The sequence below is a fragment of the Anomaloglossus baeobatrachus genome, chromosome 5 (assembly GCF_048569485.1).
Source record: "Anomaloglossus baeobatrachus isolate aAnoBae1 chromosome 5, aAnoBae1.hap1, whole genome shotgun sequence".
Classification (NCBI taxonomy): Eukaryota; Metazoa; Chordata; class Amphibia; order Anura; family Aromobatidae; genus Anomaloglossus; species Anomaloglossus baeobatrachus.
The window spans coordinates 526,507,091-526,525,051 of record NC_134357.1 but is presented as its reverse complement, the minus strand read 5'-3'; the positions used below and the strand labels follow the sequence as shown (position 1 = coordinate 526,525,051).

The 17,961-nt window shown below is 43.3% G+C and overlaps 1 protein-coding gene across 3 annotated transcripts in view; it reads right to left on the bottom strand.

The window, feature by feature from the left end:
* The window catches only part of LOC142312091 (uncharacterized), a 31,477-nt gene extending 16,321 nt beyond the window's left edge, over nucleotides 1-15,156 (bottom strand). For all 3 annotated transcript variants that reach the window (XM_075350968.1, XM_075350969.1, XM_075350970.1), the window contains exon 1: nucleotides 15,034-15,156. The gene's annotated coding sequence lies outside the window, so the exon portion shown is untranslated. The remainder of the gene's footprint in view (nucleotides 1-15,033) is intronic.
* Between the last annotated feature and the right edge of the window lie 2,805 nt (nucleotides 15,157-17,961).

Sequence of the window (17,961 nt, the reverse complement as noted above, 5' to 3'; positions counted from 1 at the left end):
GCTCTGTGTCAGCTCCACGCAGCAACTGAAGTGAGCCGCGCTGTCACCGGACACTTCACTGACGTAGTGCCTGCGTGTGTGCGGGGATGATGATGGGGGCGGTAGTGCTTGCGTGTGTGCGAGAATGATGATGGGTGCGGTAGTGCCTGCGTGTGTGTGGGGATGATGATGGGGACCGCAGTGCCTGCGTGTGTGCGGGGATAATGATGAGGGCGGTAGTTCCTGCGTATATGCGGGGATGATGTAGGGGGCGGTAGTGCCGTGGTGTGTGCGAGGATGATGACGGGGGCGGTAGTGCATGCGTGTGTGCGGTGATGATGATGGGGGCGGTAGTACTTGCGTGTGTGCGGTGATGATGATGGGGGCGGTAGTGCCGGAGTGTGTGCGGTGATGATGATGAGGACGGTAGTGCCGGGGTGTGTGCGGGGATGATGGGGGCGGTAGTGCCAGGGTGTGTGTGGTGATGATGATGGGGGCGGTAGTGTTGGGGTGTGTGCGGGGATGATGCTGGGGGCGGTAGTGCTGGGGTGTGTGCGGGGATGATGATGGGGCGGTAGTGCCGGGGTGTGTGCGAGAATGATGATGGGTGCGGTAGTGCCTGCATGTGTGCGGGGATGATAATGGAGCGGTAGTGTCGGGTTGTGTGCGGGGATGATGGGGCGGTAGTGTCGGGGTGTGTGCGGGGATGATGATGGGGCGGTAGTGCCTGGGTGTGTGTGGGGATGATGATGGGGGCGGTAGTGCTTGCGCGTGTGCGGGGATGATGATGGGGTGGTAGTGCTTGCGTGTGTGTGGTGTTGATGATGGAGGCGGTAGTGCCAGCGTGTTTGCGGGGATGATGATGGGGGCAGTAGTGCTTGCATGTGTGTGGTGATAATGAGTGCGGTGATGATGGGGGCTCGCTCTCTCTCTTGGCTGAACGCAACGCGTTATTTCACAGGAATCCGTTATCACACTATTTACAACGCATCCGTCACATGCCTCACACAATGCATTGTGACGGATGCAGTTCAACTCAAGTGTGAAAGTACCCTCTGCTGTCAGCGGGCATGAAGCCGAGCTGAATGGCAGCGCAAGCATCCAGCGCACATACATTCTGCATCAATTCTGCAGTCACAATAAATTCACATGTGCTGCCAAATCGCTGCAGAATTATACACATGGACACTACGCAATGTGCGCAATGTTAATACTAATATCCAAATTCATTTTTGTTTTCCTAACCGTGTGTACAGTGGGGCGGTGCAGGCTGTCAGCCAATCACTCACACACACACACACACACACACACACAGCAAAGTGCTTATTCCAAACATCTTGAAGACCATCACTACAGATCTTTTGTTAATTTAGGCTTGTGAAAAACCTTGCACAAACTCCATTTGATGAATGTAGCCCCAAACTTGCAAGGCCCCACCATCATACTGCGCTGAGGCTTGCAGACCCTTATTGTACTGCCTTTCAAAAACAATTTGGTGAATTTGTTACAGCCAAATATTTCAAATATTGTCTCATCAGTCTTGAGAAATTTCTACAATTTATCTGACCCCAGTTGTTATATTTTCATACTCAGTTGAGTCACTTGGTTATGTTTCCATGTGGGAGGTTTAGTTTTTGGCTGCAATTCTGCCATGAAGACCACTAGTGAAACTTTTCCAAACAGTAGACCGGTGTAGCTGGGTTTCACTGGTCGCTGCCAGTTCTGAGCTGATGGCACTACTGGATGTCTTACAATTTCAAATAGAACTAAGAGAGAAGTAAGCATGATGTGTCTTTCATTTGTTGCATTAACTTTCCTTGGCCAACCACTAAGTCTATCTTCCTCGTCATCTCCAATTTCTTGGTGTCCTATTGTGATACCAATGTGATATGACTGAAAGAATGAGTGTGATGTAGATAGGGATCATAACCAAAAGATATAGTGATCCCAGATATTATTTGATCCATCAAATAATTCAGTATCAAAGAGAGATGTCCTCTGGATAACCAATTTTACCATGATAAAGAATATGTGTCAAACAGATCTGAAGCAAAATCACGATAATGAGGAAGTAACCTTTACAGTTCCACTTACAGGAAACTTGTGGTTGGCTTAAAACAGCTGTAAGGAAGCTTGCATATAAAATTTACGGCTCATTGCAATATTTCACTAAAACTGTGGTCAACTGTGGTCGGTCAGTTGTTAACTGGCAGAATGTACAAGTAAATGTGCAGGAAGCTGCTGGTGCCCACAGCAGTTTGTGGTCAAGTTACATGAACATGACTCAGCTGTCACATGCTGGTGACCAATTAAACACAACCTACAAAGTTTTCCTATAAAAATACACCGTACTTGCTTAATGTTAGGGGCATTTCCAGGCGGCTGAGGTGTATGCAGTACTCCTGTGATGCAAGATGCCATGTTGTTTCCTTATCATTAAATCGAGTCCCTCCGATGTGAAAGGATTGCTACAACAAACGGTAATGTTGATGCATTTTTCTGTTATTGTATAAGATTCTATGATTATAAAGTAGTTCTAATGCCTATATGTACCATTCACTATTCATTTGCTATTAAAATAAATAGTATCTTGCTATAAAGAATCTTAGTATTCGTGCCTGATTAGGATATCAGTGAGCGCTTCGTAAGTACGGGCTTTCAGCCCCCTTTTTAGGAGAATTTAGCAAGACATAAATTGGCGTAGTCGGCAGGATTACTTCTATAAGAAGTGATTAATGAATTTTTGTAATTTAGAAATTAAAAACGTATATTTGGCAAATTCCAGATATTTTTTCAATCTTTTTGCATAGTGTCAAAATGTTCAGAAAACGTAAGGATAATGTTAAGGAGGTTGTTGTGGAGATCCCCAGCTGGACTGAGGCTCCCTACAATCGTATAGCACATGAAGTGGTCAATTGTGGATTGGCAGAACAATGGCAGAATAAGCTCAAGGGTTGTGAAGCTACTGATGTTGTGAATGTACTCAGTAGTGCCCCTGTAAAAGCAGGTGATGTAGTGTCTTGTGGATTGGCAGAACAATGGCAGGACAAGCTTAACGGTAGTGAAGCTACTGATGTTGTGAATGGACTCAGTAGTGCCCCTGTGAAAACAGGTGATGTAGTGTCTTGTGGATTGGCAGAACAATGGCAGGAAAAGCTTAAGGGTTGTGAAGCTACTGATGTTGTGAATGTACTCAGTGATGCCCCTGTGAAAGCAGGTGATGTAGTGTCTTGTGGATTGGCAGAACAATGGCAGGACAAGCTTAAGGGTAGTGAAGCTACTGATGTTGTGAATGTATTCGGTAGTGTCCCTGTGAAAGCAGGTGATGTAGTGTCTTTAGGACGGCGCACTTGGATTTTGGCAAGTGCATATCGTGTAATGCATGAGCGTAATCTAAAGATGCAGAAGAAAGGTTCCCAGATGGAACAAAAGATGATAGAGTTAGGTGGCCAGAAAACAGTTCTGGAATGTAATACCAGACTGTTGAAGGATAAATTGGAACAATATCAGAATGTGACAGAAAAATCTGCCGTAAAAATTGCTCAAAATAAGTACAAGAAAAGAAGAGGAAAAGTAAATAAAACCAAAGTACATAAAAGTATTGTCTCAGCTTCTATAAACTGGGATCCCGATACTTGGGATGGGGATGTGTGGGATTCATCTTCATCATCTGATGAGGAGGATCACCATAAAGGGAAGATTCAGGCTAATCCAGTAAGGCGGGCTTTGCACGCTGCGACATCAGTAACAATGTGTTACCGATGCTGCAGCGATAGTCCCGCCCCCGTCGCACGTGCAATATCTAGTGAAAGCTGCCGTAGCGATTATTATCGCTACGGCAGTTTCACATGCACTCACCTGCCGTGCGACGTCCCTCTGGCCGGCGACCCGTCTCCTTCCTAAGGGGGCGGGTCGTGCGGCGTCACAGCGACGTCACACGGCAGGCGGCCAATTGAAGTGGAGGGGCAGAGATGAGCAGGATGTAAACATCCCGCCCACCTCCGTCCTTCTCATTGCAGCTGGCGGCAGGTAAGGTGAAGTTCCTCGCTCCTGCGGCTTCATACACAGCGATGTGTGCTGCCGCAGGAGCAAGGAACAACATCGTACCTGTCGCTGCACCGGCATTATGGAAATGTCGGAGGCTGCAGCGATGATACGATAACGACGCTTTTGCGCTTGTTCATCGTATCAAAAAGGTTTTACATGTTGCGATATCGACTGCAACGCCGGATGTGCGTCACTTTCGATTTGACCCCATCGACATCGCACGTGCAATGTCGCAACGTGCAAAGCCGCCCTAAGGAGGCGCCTAGAGAGGACAGAGAATGAGATCATCCGGGAACATGTCCGGGATGGTCAGGGAAATCTGCAATATGACGAAGATGGTAATGCCATCATAAATGAGAGAACGATTCCTCATGTAAAAAATCGAGTAACCATTGAAGATTACTCTCAGGGAGAAGTTGATAGCATTTTAAACACAGTTTAGACAAAAACCAGGAGAAGGAGAAATTCCCTGGTTGGTGCACGATCTCGGAGGAGGTGGAGTGCACTTTGACGCCGGAGACGTGGCAAAATTTGTCACCATGTCTCGGGACCCAGTAATTCAGAGATCAATAAAAAATTATTTTGTTGATCATAATGAGCATGGTACTCAAAACTTAATCATGATATTAGCCCATGCTTTTCTGGACAAATACCCATCAGAAGCAGACTTTCCTATCAATGATAAACCTTGGTATACCTTAAAAGATGGTATGGAAAGGCTGAAGGAAGAAGCAATGAGGAATGCTCTTCCTCTTTTGGGAATGGATGATGATTATCTCCAGTACCCATTGACAGCCAGCATAAGAAATAGGCTGGTTAAACATGCTCCTACAGCATACAAAACAGTTATTTTAACCTTAACTGTAGCGCTGACTGGAGAATCAATCGGTGTAGTTCTAGGGAGGATGACTGAGTTACAGGATATGGGACAGTGGCATAAATTGTCCCATGGAGGCCATGTTGGTAACAGTAAGACAAACAATCCTGATTGTAAAGAGAAATCAGTAGGGGAGGCCCCATGGCTGTCTCGCAAAGAGATGTTACAGGCTTTGCTTAAAGCCGGGATCAATAAGGAAAGGATTGATGGAAAGGAGACAGGAGAATTATGGAAGTTGTACAAACAGAAAGTTCTATCCGCAAAGAAAGTGACCACTACAAATGTGGAAGGGGGTTCAAAAACCCCCAAGGTAAAGAAATCAGAGGGAAAAGGGGAAAAACCCCCAAAGAAAGTGTCTTGGGAAGATTTTCAGTCAGTTTATCCATGGGAAGAACTGGCTGCAGCCGTGGCCACAAAGGTCACGGAAGGAAGGGCTAATACACAGACTGAAGTCTGTGTAAATGAAAGTTCAGAAGGAAGTGATTTACCATAGGTAGCAAGCCAAGCCCCCCTATTGAAAAAAAGGGACAACGTCCCTACGTCAATCTTAGCATACATTGGAAAGGGAGAAATGTTCAAAGAGTCCCAGCTTTGATTGACACGGGGGCGGAGGCTACTTTAATTCATGGAAACCCAGAAAAAATAAAAGGACCTTGAGTAACAATTGCTGGACTAGGTGGTCAAGTGATCACCGGGGTTCAGACACAGGTAGTAATTTACCTATCAAGAAGTATACGGTGCTGGTAGTACCTATACCAGAATATATTTTGGGAATTGATGTCCTAAAAGGGATGACTCTTAATCTAACAGAAGGAAAATTCTCCTTTGGGGTTATGTCTTTTCATAAGGAAATGCAGATTTCACATTATATCAATGATATAATGATACAGGGACAAGATGAGCAAAGTGTGAAAGATCAATTGACAAAACTGGTTGCTCATATGAGGAGTAAAGGATGGGAAATCAATGATGCCAAGGTTCAAGGACCGTCTCAGGTGGTAACATTTCTAGGGATTCATTGGAACAAGGGGCACAGAGAGATCTTGCCCAATGCCAGACAGAAAATTATTAATTTTCCGGTGCCTAAATCCAAACAGGAGACTCAGTCTTATATTGGATTGTTTGATTTTTGGAGACAACATATCCATCATTTAGGACAAATGTTGGCTCATTTGTACAAAGTAACGAGGAAAAAATATGAGTTCCACTGGGGAGAGGAATAGCAAAATGTGTTTGAGATGGTCAGGGAAGTGTGGCAAGTCATTGAAGGGATTATTCAATCTACCAAGACCACTGTATTTCATGTCGATGCTCATGTCCCTACTAACTCACTTGAATGTTTGTTTAATTCAGAAGCAGATAAAGCAGCAGTCATCAGACAAGTCAGTCCAACAGTTGACAAGGCAAGGTACAGCTGTTTGGGCACACCAGAAAGAGCGACACCTTATTCAGCAGGTTTAGACCGCAGTACATTGGAAACTGTCGTGGTACCCCCAGGTAAGGTAAAACCAATTTCAACAGGATTGGGTTGCCAGGTACCAAAGGATCATTATGGTCAAATAGCCATTCGTTCTAGTTTAGCGTTAAAAGGAGCCATAGTGGTGGGAGGGGTAATAGATGCAGATTATCAGGGAGAAATCAAGGTACTGATACTAAATTTGGGAAATGAACCTTTGATCTTGATGAAACACCAGAAGGTGGCTCAGATGTTGATAATTCCAATAAACTTGTCTGAGATAAGAGAAGGAACTGCCCCGGCAGAATTAACAATACGGGGTACTAAAGGTTTTGGATCCTCTAATATTACAAATGTAGGAGCAAAAATATGGATTCAAAACCTCCAAGGACCGCCCTCAGAGGCAGAGGTAATAGCGGTCGGAAAAGATCGTACTCTCCTGATGAGACCAGGAGTGGAGAAGTGGGAATATGTTCCACAAGAAAAATGTTATTTACGAGAATAATAGTGTATCTTTATTTGCAGATGGTGTTGTAAATAAGCTGAATCAATGGTATCGGTTACTGGGAAGAGCTCGATAGTGATGAGATGGAGAAATTCCTGTGTTTGATGTTTGCCTCTTTGGTCGTTGGATGGACAAGTCTACATCAGGAGGAACCTATGGCAAATAAATTTCTGATGCACCATCACATTTTCAACACACAGATTGCTGGATCTGTACACATTCTTCGGTTACAGCCACCAGTATCCCTTATCTGGATGTCCCTGTATCGATGGAGGAAATCTTAAAGTGGAAAAGTTGTTCTGATCATCTTGCTGATAAAGACACTTGAAATGTTCGTCTATAGAATACTACAGTACCCATTTCCGTAGTGGGATGGATCAATCTTCCATGGTGGCAAGGCAATTTGAATGCAACAGTCACCAATTTGCAATATCTGGCTTTTAAGGGAGGAATTTCGGTACCAAGAAATAAGACTGGACTGACTAACCTGAGATTCATCCCTATGGGGAATATAAAAATAAGTTTTGGGACAGCTATAAATACTGTAGATGCTTAGATCCAGCTTAGATCCAGCTTAGAGGAAAGGACAATTCATGATATGTTATGGCCTTATGCCAATATGTTCATAAATGGGTCTAGTGAAACTTCTAGTAACATATCGGGAAATCTAATGTGTAATGATTCCTTTGAATATCGAGCAAATGCCAAAACACATGATATTCAAGGGAGCTTTTCAGATAATATTGCTTTTAGTTTTAATATACATAGTAGTGAAAGTGATTATACAGTCATATGATGAAGTTTGGGCACCCCTATTAATGTTAACCTTTTTTCTTTATAACTATTTGGGTTTTTGCAACAGCTATTTCAGTTTCATATATCTAATAACTGATGGACTCAGTAATATTTCTGGATTGAAATGAGGTTTATTGTACTAACAGAAAATGTGCAATCCGCATTTAAACAAAATTTGACCGGTGCAAAAGTATGGGCACCCTTATCAATTTCTTGATTTGAACACTCCTAACTACTTTTTACTGACTTACTAAAGCACTAAATTGGTTTTGTAACCTCATTGAGCAGCTTTGAACTTCATAGGCAGGTGTACCCAATCATGAGAAAAGGTATTTAAGGTGGCCACTTGCAAGTTGTTCTCCTATTTGAATCTCCTATGAAGAGTGGCATCATAGGCTCCTCAAAACAACTCTCAAATGATCTGAAAACAAAGATTATTCAATATAGTTGTTCAGGGGAAGGATACAAAAAGTTGTCTCAGAGATTTAAAGTGTCAGTTTCCACTGTGAGGAACATAGTAAGGAAATGGAAGAACACAGGTACAGTACTTGTTAAGCCCAGAAGTGGCAGGCCAAGAAAAATATCAGAAAGGCAGAGAAGAAGAATGGTGAGAACAGTCAAGAACAATCCACAGACCACCTCCAAAGACCTGCAGCATCATCTTGCTGCAGATGGTGTCAATGTGCATCGGCCAACAATACAGCGCACGTTGCACAAGGAGAAGCTGTATGGGAGAGTGATGCAAAAGAAGCCGTTTCTGCAAGCACGCCACAAACAGAGTCGCCAGAGGTATGCAAAAGCACATTTGGACAAGCCAGTTACATTTTGGAAGAAGGTCCTGTGGACTGATGAAACAAAGATTGAGTTGTTTGGTCATACAAAAAGGCGTTATGCATGGAGGCAAAAAAACACGGCATTCCAAGAAAAGCACTTGCTACCCACAGTAAAATTTGGTGGAGGTTCCATCATGCTTTGGGGCTGTGTGGCCAATGCCGGCACCGGGAATCTTGTAAAATTGAGGGCGCATGGATTCAACTCAGTATCAGCAGATTCTTGACAATAATGTGCAAAAATCAGTGACGAAGTTGAAGTTACGCAGGGGATGGATATTTCAGCAAGACAATGATCCAAAACACTGCTCCAAATCTACTCACTTACTATGTTGATGCACTGGTCCTGAAGAAGAGGTATATCCTCGAAACGCGTAGACCGATGGAATAAAAGAATACGTTTATAACATCAACGTGCTACATCTTCATTTTGGCTGATGCGCGGCATTAACCCCCTCTTCACTCTGATTTGTATGCACATCCACGTGGGGCTGCAGCAGACGCCATCATCCTATGCTCTATCAGTGGTTGTGACTATCACAACCTTTTCAGGTGAGTGTATTTTTCCTGATCTACCTCACTGATCTGTTGGTATTACACTATCAGCGCTCCTTTTTTTTCAGTTTATACGTCCAAATCTACTCAGGCATTCATGCAGAGGAACAATTACAATGTTCTGGAATGGCCATCCCAGTCCCCAGACCAGAATATCATTGAAAATCTGTGGGATGATTTGAATTGTGCTGTCCATGCTCGGCGACCATCAAACTTAACTGAACTGGAATTGTTTTGTAAACAGGAATGGTCAAATATACCTTCATCCAGGATCCAGGAAAGCATTAAAAGCTACAGGAAGCGACTAGAGGCTGTTATTTTTTGCAAAAGGAGGATCTACAAAATATTAATGTCACTTTTATGTTGAGGTGCCCATACTTTTGCACCGGTCAAATTTTGTTTAAATGCAGATTGCACATTTTCTGTTAGTACAATAAACCTCATTTCAATCCAGAAATATTACTCAGTCCATCAGTTATTACATATATGAAACTGAAATAGCTGTTGCAAAAACCCAAACTGTTATAAAGAAAAAAGGTTAACATTAATAGGGGTGCCCAAACTTTTTCATATGATTGTATTTGTGATTCAACGTTTATTTAAACAAGCCAAGAAAACAAAATTTGTGGCAAACAATACTTCTTGGTCATGGTATGGTGTTTTCCGAGTGATCTTCCTCTAGTGGAATACTGATGATGTAAAATAATCCCTGGGATCAAGGACCGATTGTGATACCAATGTGATATGACTGAAAGAATGAGTGTGATGTAGATAGGGATCATAATCAAAAGATATAGTGATCCCAGATATTATTTGATCCATCAAATAATTCAGTATCAAAGAAAGATGTCCTCTGGATAACCAATTTTACCATGATAAAGAATATGTGTCAAACAGATCTGAAGCAAGCGGTTGGCTTAAAACAGCTGTAAGGAAGCTTGCATATAAAACTTACGGCTCATTGCAATATTTCACTAAAACTGTGGTCAACTGTGGTTGGTCAGTTGTCAACTGGCAGAATGTACAAGTAAATGTGCAGGAAGCTGCTGGTGCCCACAGCAGTTTGTGGTCAAGTTACATGAACATGACTCAGATGTCACATGCTGGTGACCAATTAAACACAACCTACAAAGTTTTCCTATAAAAATACACCGGACTCGCTTAATGTTAGGGGCATTTCCAGGCGGCTGAAGTGTATGCAGTACTCCTGTGATGCAAGATGCCATGTTGTTTCCTTATCATTAAATCGAGTCCCTCCGATGTGAAAGGATTGCTACAACAAACAGTAATGTTGATGCATTTTTCTGTTATTGTATAAGATTCTATGATTATAAAGTAGTTCTAATGCCTATATGTACCATTGACTATTCATGTGCTATTAAAATAAATAGTATCTTGCTATAAAGAATCTTAGTATTCGTGCCTGATTAGGATATCAGTGAGCGCTTCATAAGTACGGGCTTTCAGCCCCCTTTTTAGGAGAATTTAGCAAGACACCTTTATGCTGAGAAATACAGGCAGATACTGTACTTATGCATCACGCAATACCATCAGAGTATAGCCAATGTCATTAAGAATGATCTTCTGCATAAAGTGCAACAACGAATCACATTACAGTTTTGCAAAGCATGTTCAGACACAAAAGTTCACACTGGGTTGCTTTAGATCTTACTGGTCCTACGAGTTCCAGCGCAAGCAAGTGCAGTATTACAGTACATTTTGTGACGGTCACCTTCCTATCCTGCAGTTCCACGTCCAATCTCCTTAAGGGTGCCATCATGACCAGAGTAAAGATTTGCACTCCTGGACACCTAGAGGGAAACCGGTGGCAATGTGCTACCCTCAATTCCAATTGGCTATGCACTCCACATGACAGAAACCTATGACAACATGAAACAGCTGTTGAGGAGCTGAACTATGACCAACATTTGTTGTCCCTCTGTGGTGACTTAAAGGTGAGTGCCCTCTCACTTGGTCTCCAGGGTGGATACACAAGGTACTGCTGCTTTCTGTGTGGGTGTGATAGTCATGCAATTGAATATCACCACAATCAGAGACCGGCCTCTCCGACATTCACTTCAGCCAGGGAGTAAAAATGTCCTACATCCAGCACTTGTTTACCCACATGAGATTTTGTTACCACCATTGCATATCAAGTTGGGTCTAATGAAGAACGTTGTAAAGGCAATGGATAAAAATACAAAAGCATATTTAAATATCTCATTGATAAATTTCCGAGGTTGAGTGAAGGAAAGATAAAGGAAGGGGTCTTTATTGGACCTCAGATTTGTAAGCTTCCTCAAGATGAGGAGGTTTTCAGTTTGTTGCCCGTATGAGGCAGTGACAGTTGTCATATATGAAGGTGGCTATGTTTCCCCCAAAATGTGCTTGGAGACCTTGTGAGACTTGCTGGAGTGTAGCATAGTCACAGTCACTTCTGTGAGTGAGTGCAACACAAAATAAAAAAGTGTGAACTTGGTCAAGATATTTGACCAAGTATTTTAAGAGAACTTGTTAGGGCTTTTATTTTTGGAGAGTTCTGTAGGACTGGTAGTGGAACGGATCTCTCCCTCTAATCCGGCTCATGCCTGGGAAATTACATTTAAGTGGGCTTTACACGCTACAATATAGTTAATGAATTATCGTCGGGGGTCACGTTGTTTGTGACGCACATCCGGCGTGAAACACTTAAGAGCGATCTTAAACGATCGCAAAAGAGGGCAAAATTGTTTGCCGCGGAGAGGTCGTCCTGAAACAAAAAATCATTTTCTGCTTATAAGCGATGTTGTTCCTCGTTCCTGCGGCACCACACATCGCTATGTGTGACACCGCAGGAGCGACGAACATCTCCTTACCTGCCTCCATCGGCAATGTGGAAGGAAGAGGTGGGCGGGATGTTTACGTCTCGCTCATCTCCGCCCCTCAGCTTCTATTGGCCGCCTGCCGTGTGACGTCGCTGTGACGCCGCACGACCCGTCCCCTTAGGAAGGAGGTGGTTCGCTGGCCAGAGCCACGTCGCAGGGAAGGTAAGTCCGTGTGACGGGGGTAAGCGAGGTTGTGCGACACGGGCAGCGATATGCCTGTTTCGCACACCCGACGGGGGCATGTACGATCGCTTGCGATCTCGCTAGCGAGATCGCAGCGTGTAAAGCCCGCTTTAATCTGGCAGTGCACTGCAAGGTATGTCTCAACTGGGATCCAGGCTGCTGATGCAGCAGGTGCTATGTGAAGTTGGCTGTGTAGAGTAACACAGGCCAGTACTGAGAGACCTGGACACTGTAAGCAGACCCTTGTACCCGAGATTCCTACAGCAGTGGCGGTGTCAAGCAGACACTGGAAGAGATTCCTACAGCGGTGCAGGAGTCAAACAGACACTTGAAGCAAGACCCTGCACCTGAGATTCATACAGCGGTGTAGAAGTCAAGCAGACACTGGAAGAAAGACCCTGCACCCGAGATTCCTACAGCGGTGCAGGAGTCAAACAGACACTTGAAGAAAGACCCTACACCCGAGATTCTAACAGAGATGCAGAAGTTAAGCAGACACTGGAAGAAAGACCCTGCACCTGAGATTTCTACAGCGGTGCAGGAGTCAAGTAGACACTGGAAGAAAGACCCTGCACCCAATATTCCTACAGTGGTGCAGGAGTCAAGCAGACCCTGGAGCAAGACCCTGCATCCAAGATTCCTACAGCGGTGCACGTGTCGACCAGGACATTTGTAGGACAGTGTAAGCATGAAACGGCTGCACTCCAGGTATCCAGGTCTGTAATATTTGTGTTGTGTGAATAAAAGACTGTTTGGTGTGAACAAGATCATGGGTCACTGCCTCACTCTACCAGCATTAGAAAGACACTACCTTACACAGGGCAAGGAAAAGCTGCATCGGTTGCATACGGATTAGTGGAAACAAATTTCTGGACAAACTCAAAAACAGAAAACTATGAAGAGTTGGTGGAAAATCTCCTCAAAACATATAAGAATCCTGTCTGTAACATGTCCTTAAAAGGTTAATTTCTTACATTTACATTCACATCTAGACTTTTTTCCATCAAACTGCGGAGCAGTGAACGACGAGAATGGAGAGAGATTTCACCATGATAATGAGGCTATGGAGGAAAGATATCAAGAAAATGGAATCCATCAATAGTTGCAGATTACTGGTGGACATTTGTAAGAGATGATCCGATGCAGGAGAACAAGAGACAAACAATAAATCGATGACACTGAATGAGAAGCAAATTTTGTAGTGCAATTTCTGTCACTGTTTATAATTCGCAATAGTGTTTAGACATGTTTTAGTTATTTGAATTGTTGCTAAGTTTCCTCAAAAAAAAATCTGAAAATTGCTATATTTGTAAAAATAATCATGTTTCAAAGTACTGAAACTTTCATGCATTAATTATACACTGATGAGCAAAAGGGTAACAATGTTTTGAACTTTTCACTTTCAGGCTCCATATTTCACCATCCACTCCAGCTTGGAGTGTGAGACTACCTTCATTTTATAGACAATCATCTTGGTTATCTTATACATAAATTTTTCTTCCAACTATTTAGCATATGATTAGTTATGCAGATTCTTGACATGTCACTGCATTGTAAGGCTATGTTCACACAGGGTGTTTTTGCTGCATATTTTTGCTTTTTTTTTCATTGGTTGTATGCAAATCTATGCTATTAAAACACTGCTTTTACAGTAACAGCAAAGCCTATGAGATTCCAGAAATCTCATGCGCACACTCAGAAACGCTTGCTTTTTTTCCCTGACTGAAATGACAACCTGCTTGGTTTTTGCTGCATTTTTTGAAAGAAGCAGCATGTCAATTCTTTCAGCGTTTTTGCAGCATTTTTTCATCCATACAAAGCAATGAGGAAGTACAAAAACGCTCTAAAACTGCACCAAAACTGCAGGTTATTTCCTGCCAAGATATGAGGTTTTGCTACAGTTTTAATGCAGAAAAGAATGCATCAAAAACGCCCTGTGTGAACATAGCCTTAAGGCTTTGCTCCTGCTGGTGGAAAAATCTTTTTCTTATTTCTTCCTGTATACTACAAATTACAACCTGTTCTCACATTCCTTAATGGCTCAGTGTGTTAATAGGGTGATTCTCAAGAGAAAAGTCACTGGTTCAAATCAAGGAGCAGCCATGAAGATTTCCCAAGAAAAGAGGAACAGCATTATCCAGATCATCGATAGTGGTCTCTCAGCCAAGAACACTGACAAACTGCATCATATGAGCGCTATGACAGTTGGAAGAATACGAAAATAAAAGAGGTGGACGTCCAGGCAAAATATCAGAGTCAACAGGTCGGCCCATCATAAGGGCTATGAATTCAGGCGCGATAAACATGGCAATGGAGGCGGCTCGTACTGTATGCTTCATAATAGTGAGCTTACATAAGTCAATGTACGTACTGCGCAACACACATTTACACAAGTTTTGAATGTTGGCCCGAAAAAAGGCAAAGAAGCTTCGACTTCCATTGCATCATAAGACGTGTTGGCTCGAGTTTGCTAAAAAGTACGGAAAGTGGACAGTAGAAGATTGGAAGAGCGCGATTTGGAGTGATGAGACGAAAGTTAATAGACTAGGCTTTAATGGATGCAAATGCGTCTGGAAGGGACCAGGATAAAGGGACTAACAAGTAGAGAAATTGAAGGAACTATCAACTTCGGTGGAGGAAACCTAATGATATGGGGTACATAGCCAAAGGAGTTGGATACTTAACCAAGATTGATGATGGTCTCCAAGCTGAGCTATACAGTATGTGAGTATCCTACAAGACGAGTTACCCTCAAGTAGAATGGATATGAAAACGACGACATTACCTTCAAGTAGAACAATGACAGGAAGCATATGTCAAGATTGGCGAAAAAATGGTTTAATGACAATGAAGTAGAGGGGCTGGATTCTCCCTCACAGTCCCCAGACCTCAGCCCAATTGAACACTTGTGGTTAGAGTTGAAGAAAAAGCTGTATACATACCCAAGTGAGTCAACCAGCATGCAACAACATTGCGACCATGTAGAAGAGACCTGGGATCAGATTTTGGTCAACAGATTCTTGAATCTGATTGAGAGCATACCCAGAAGGATTCAGGCAGTGTTGAAAGCTGAAATTAACAAAATAATAAAAAAAATTTTTAGGAGTAAACCAGTAACAATGCAGTGACATGACAACAATCTGCATAGCTAACCATATGCTAAAAAGTTGCAAGTCAAATGTATGTACGAGATAGTCAAGATGATTGGCTGTAAAGTGAAGGTCGTCTCACTTTAGCGATGCTCCAGCAATCCCACCAGCGAGCTGACCTGGTCAGGATCGCTGGTGCGTCACTACATGGTCGCTGGTGAGCTGTCAATCAGGCAGATCTCACCAGCGACCAGTGACCAGCCCCCAGCGACGCGTGGAAGCGACGCTGCACTTGGTAACTAAGGTAAATATCGGGTAACCAATCGCTGGCTCCCTGCACTCCTAGCCACAGTACACATCGGGTTAATAAGCAAACCACTGTGCTTATTTACCCGATCTGTACTCCAGCTACATGTGCAGGGAGCCGGCACTGACAGCGTGAGAGCGGCGGTACTAGTAACTAATGTAAATATCGGGTAACCAAGGAAAGGGCTTCCCTTGGTTACCCGATATTTACCTTAGTTACAGCTTACCGCAGGCTGCCAGAAGCCGGCTCCTGCTCCCTGCTCATTCAGATCGTTGCTCTCTCGCTATGTGATGTGTGCTTCACAGCTGGAGAGCAACGTCAAAAAAATGAACCAGCACTGTGTGTAACGAGCAGCGATCTCACAGCAGGGGCCAGGTCGATGCTCAGTGTCACACACAGCGAGATCGCTAATGAGGTCACTGCTGCGTCACAAAAACCGTGACTCAGCAGTGATCTCGATAGCAATCTCGCTATGTGTGAAGCACCCCTAAAAGTCAGAAGTTAAAAATATTGTTACCCTTGTACACATCAGTGTATGTAGAACAGGGATTATCATCACATCTGATCCCCCCCCACAGCCCGCCCCCACCGCTTTTGCCAAATCTGAGATTGAACTGGTCTTATCAGAACTTTTACAATAGGTTTGTAATAAGTGTTCGCTTACATGAGCAGATCATTTGTTTAAAGAAAACTTGTCAGTTAAAAAAACACTATTAACCCAAAGATATGGGGTTAATCTGCAGATTAATAGCGTTTGGAATCTGCCCGGCACCTGCACTTCAAATCTCGCTGCCAGGAGGAAATAAAGCTTATTCCCCTCATCAGCATTGGTGTATCAGTTATAGGGGAGGAGCCAGTGCAGGTTCAGTCACCGCTCAAGAGTGGCGGCTGTAACCACAGGCTCCCTTTAAATGATGAGTAATGTGATCTGATGACAAGCAAACAATGTCAGACAAGTTTTTATACAGGACGAGAATCATGAATGAAATGGTTAAACTGCCATGATTCCCTTCCTCCTTTTTGCCGGTCTGAATACTGAATAAGTGAACAATCTCCATTCACATCACACAAACGTTAAAAGATTAACAAGAACTTTTTTCACTCACCTCAATTATGTTCTACAGGTTTTTATTATCTTTTCATGGGACAACACTGAAGATATGAGAAACAAGGGATTCAGCAATTGGAATCTTCATAAAACCATTCTTTTATTCCAAAAATATTTTTAAAAGCAGTTGAACATAGTAGAAAGAATCATCAAAAAATTACAAACGTGTTTCAGATTCAGCAAACCGTAGGCTTTCTTGTGTATCATCTTCAGAAGAGGCTTCCTTCTGGGACGACAGCCATGCAGACCAATTTGATGCAGTGTGCGGCATATGGTCCGAGCACAGACAGGCTGCCACCTGACCCCACCCCTGGAAGCTCTGCAGCAATACTGGCAGCACTCATATGTCTATTTTAAAAAAAAACTACCTCTTGATATAACCCTGAACACATGCACTCAACTTCTTTGGTCAACCATACCGAGGCCTGTTCTGAGTGGAACCTGTCTTGTAAAACCACTGTATGGTCTTTGCCACCATACTGCAGCTCAATATCAGGGTGTTGGCAATATTCCTATAGCGTCGGCTGTTATGATTCAGGGACCGAGGAGGATCAAAAAATGTGGAAACCCAAAAGGTAACAGAGTGACTGGAAACTTAATGGACTGCAGACCTAATCCTGACACACAACTAGAAGTAGCCGTGGGACGAGCCTAGGATGACCTATCGTCTTGACACAGCCGCAGAACTAAATATTCTTACAACTAGAGATATAAGAAAGCTAATTTGCCTCAGAGCAAGCCCCAAAGATATAGATAGCCCCCCACATGTAAAGACTACGGTGATATAGGAAAACACAATACAAAGCTAGACAAACAGATTCAGCAAAGGTGAGGCCCAAACTATCTTTAAAGGAAAGGATAGGAAAGAGCACTGTCTGCAGCCGTAAAAACCCTAATAAATACCAGCACGACTGATATGGAAAAACCCTGAGGCCGAACGGCCTCTTCCCCACTAGATCAGCACTCAGATGTTACTGGGATCCAAAAACACTAATATAGATGAGGGACTGAATTAATACCAAGCATGACAAAACACAATACCTTGCAGAATCATGGAGCTAAGTATACAGACACTCCCAGCAGGGAATGATCCCATTCCACCAAGAACTCCACAGAGACAAAATAGGAATCAAGCATAGAATCAACGCAGAAAAAACAAGAAAGTGTAAACAATAAGCAGAAGCACAAGACCAACTTATCTGAGTAGAATTCTGGTAGAGAGCAGGGCTGGTTTCAAAATGTCCTTAACACACAGGATATCCATTGAGCAGCGGCAAGTAACAAGAGAAAACTACTCAGCTATATAGTCTAATCAGAAATGCCTGATTGCCAGTCCTCCACAGGTGTGTGGCTTTAATTCCACAAA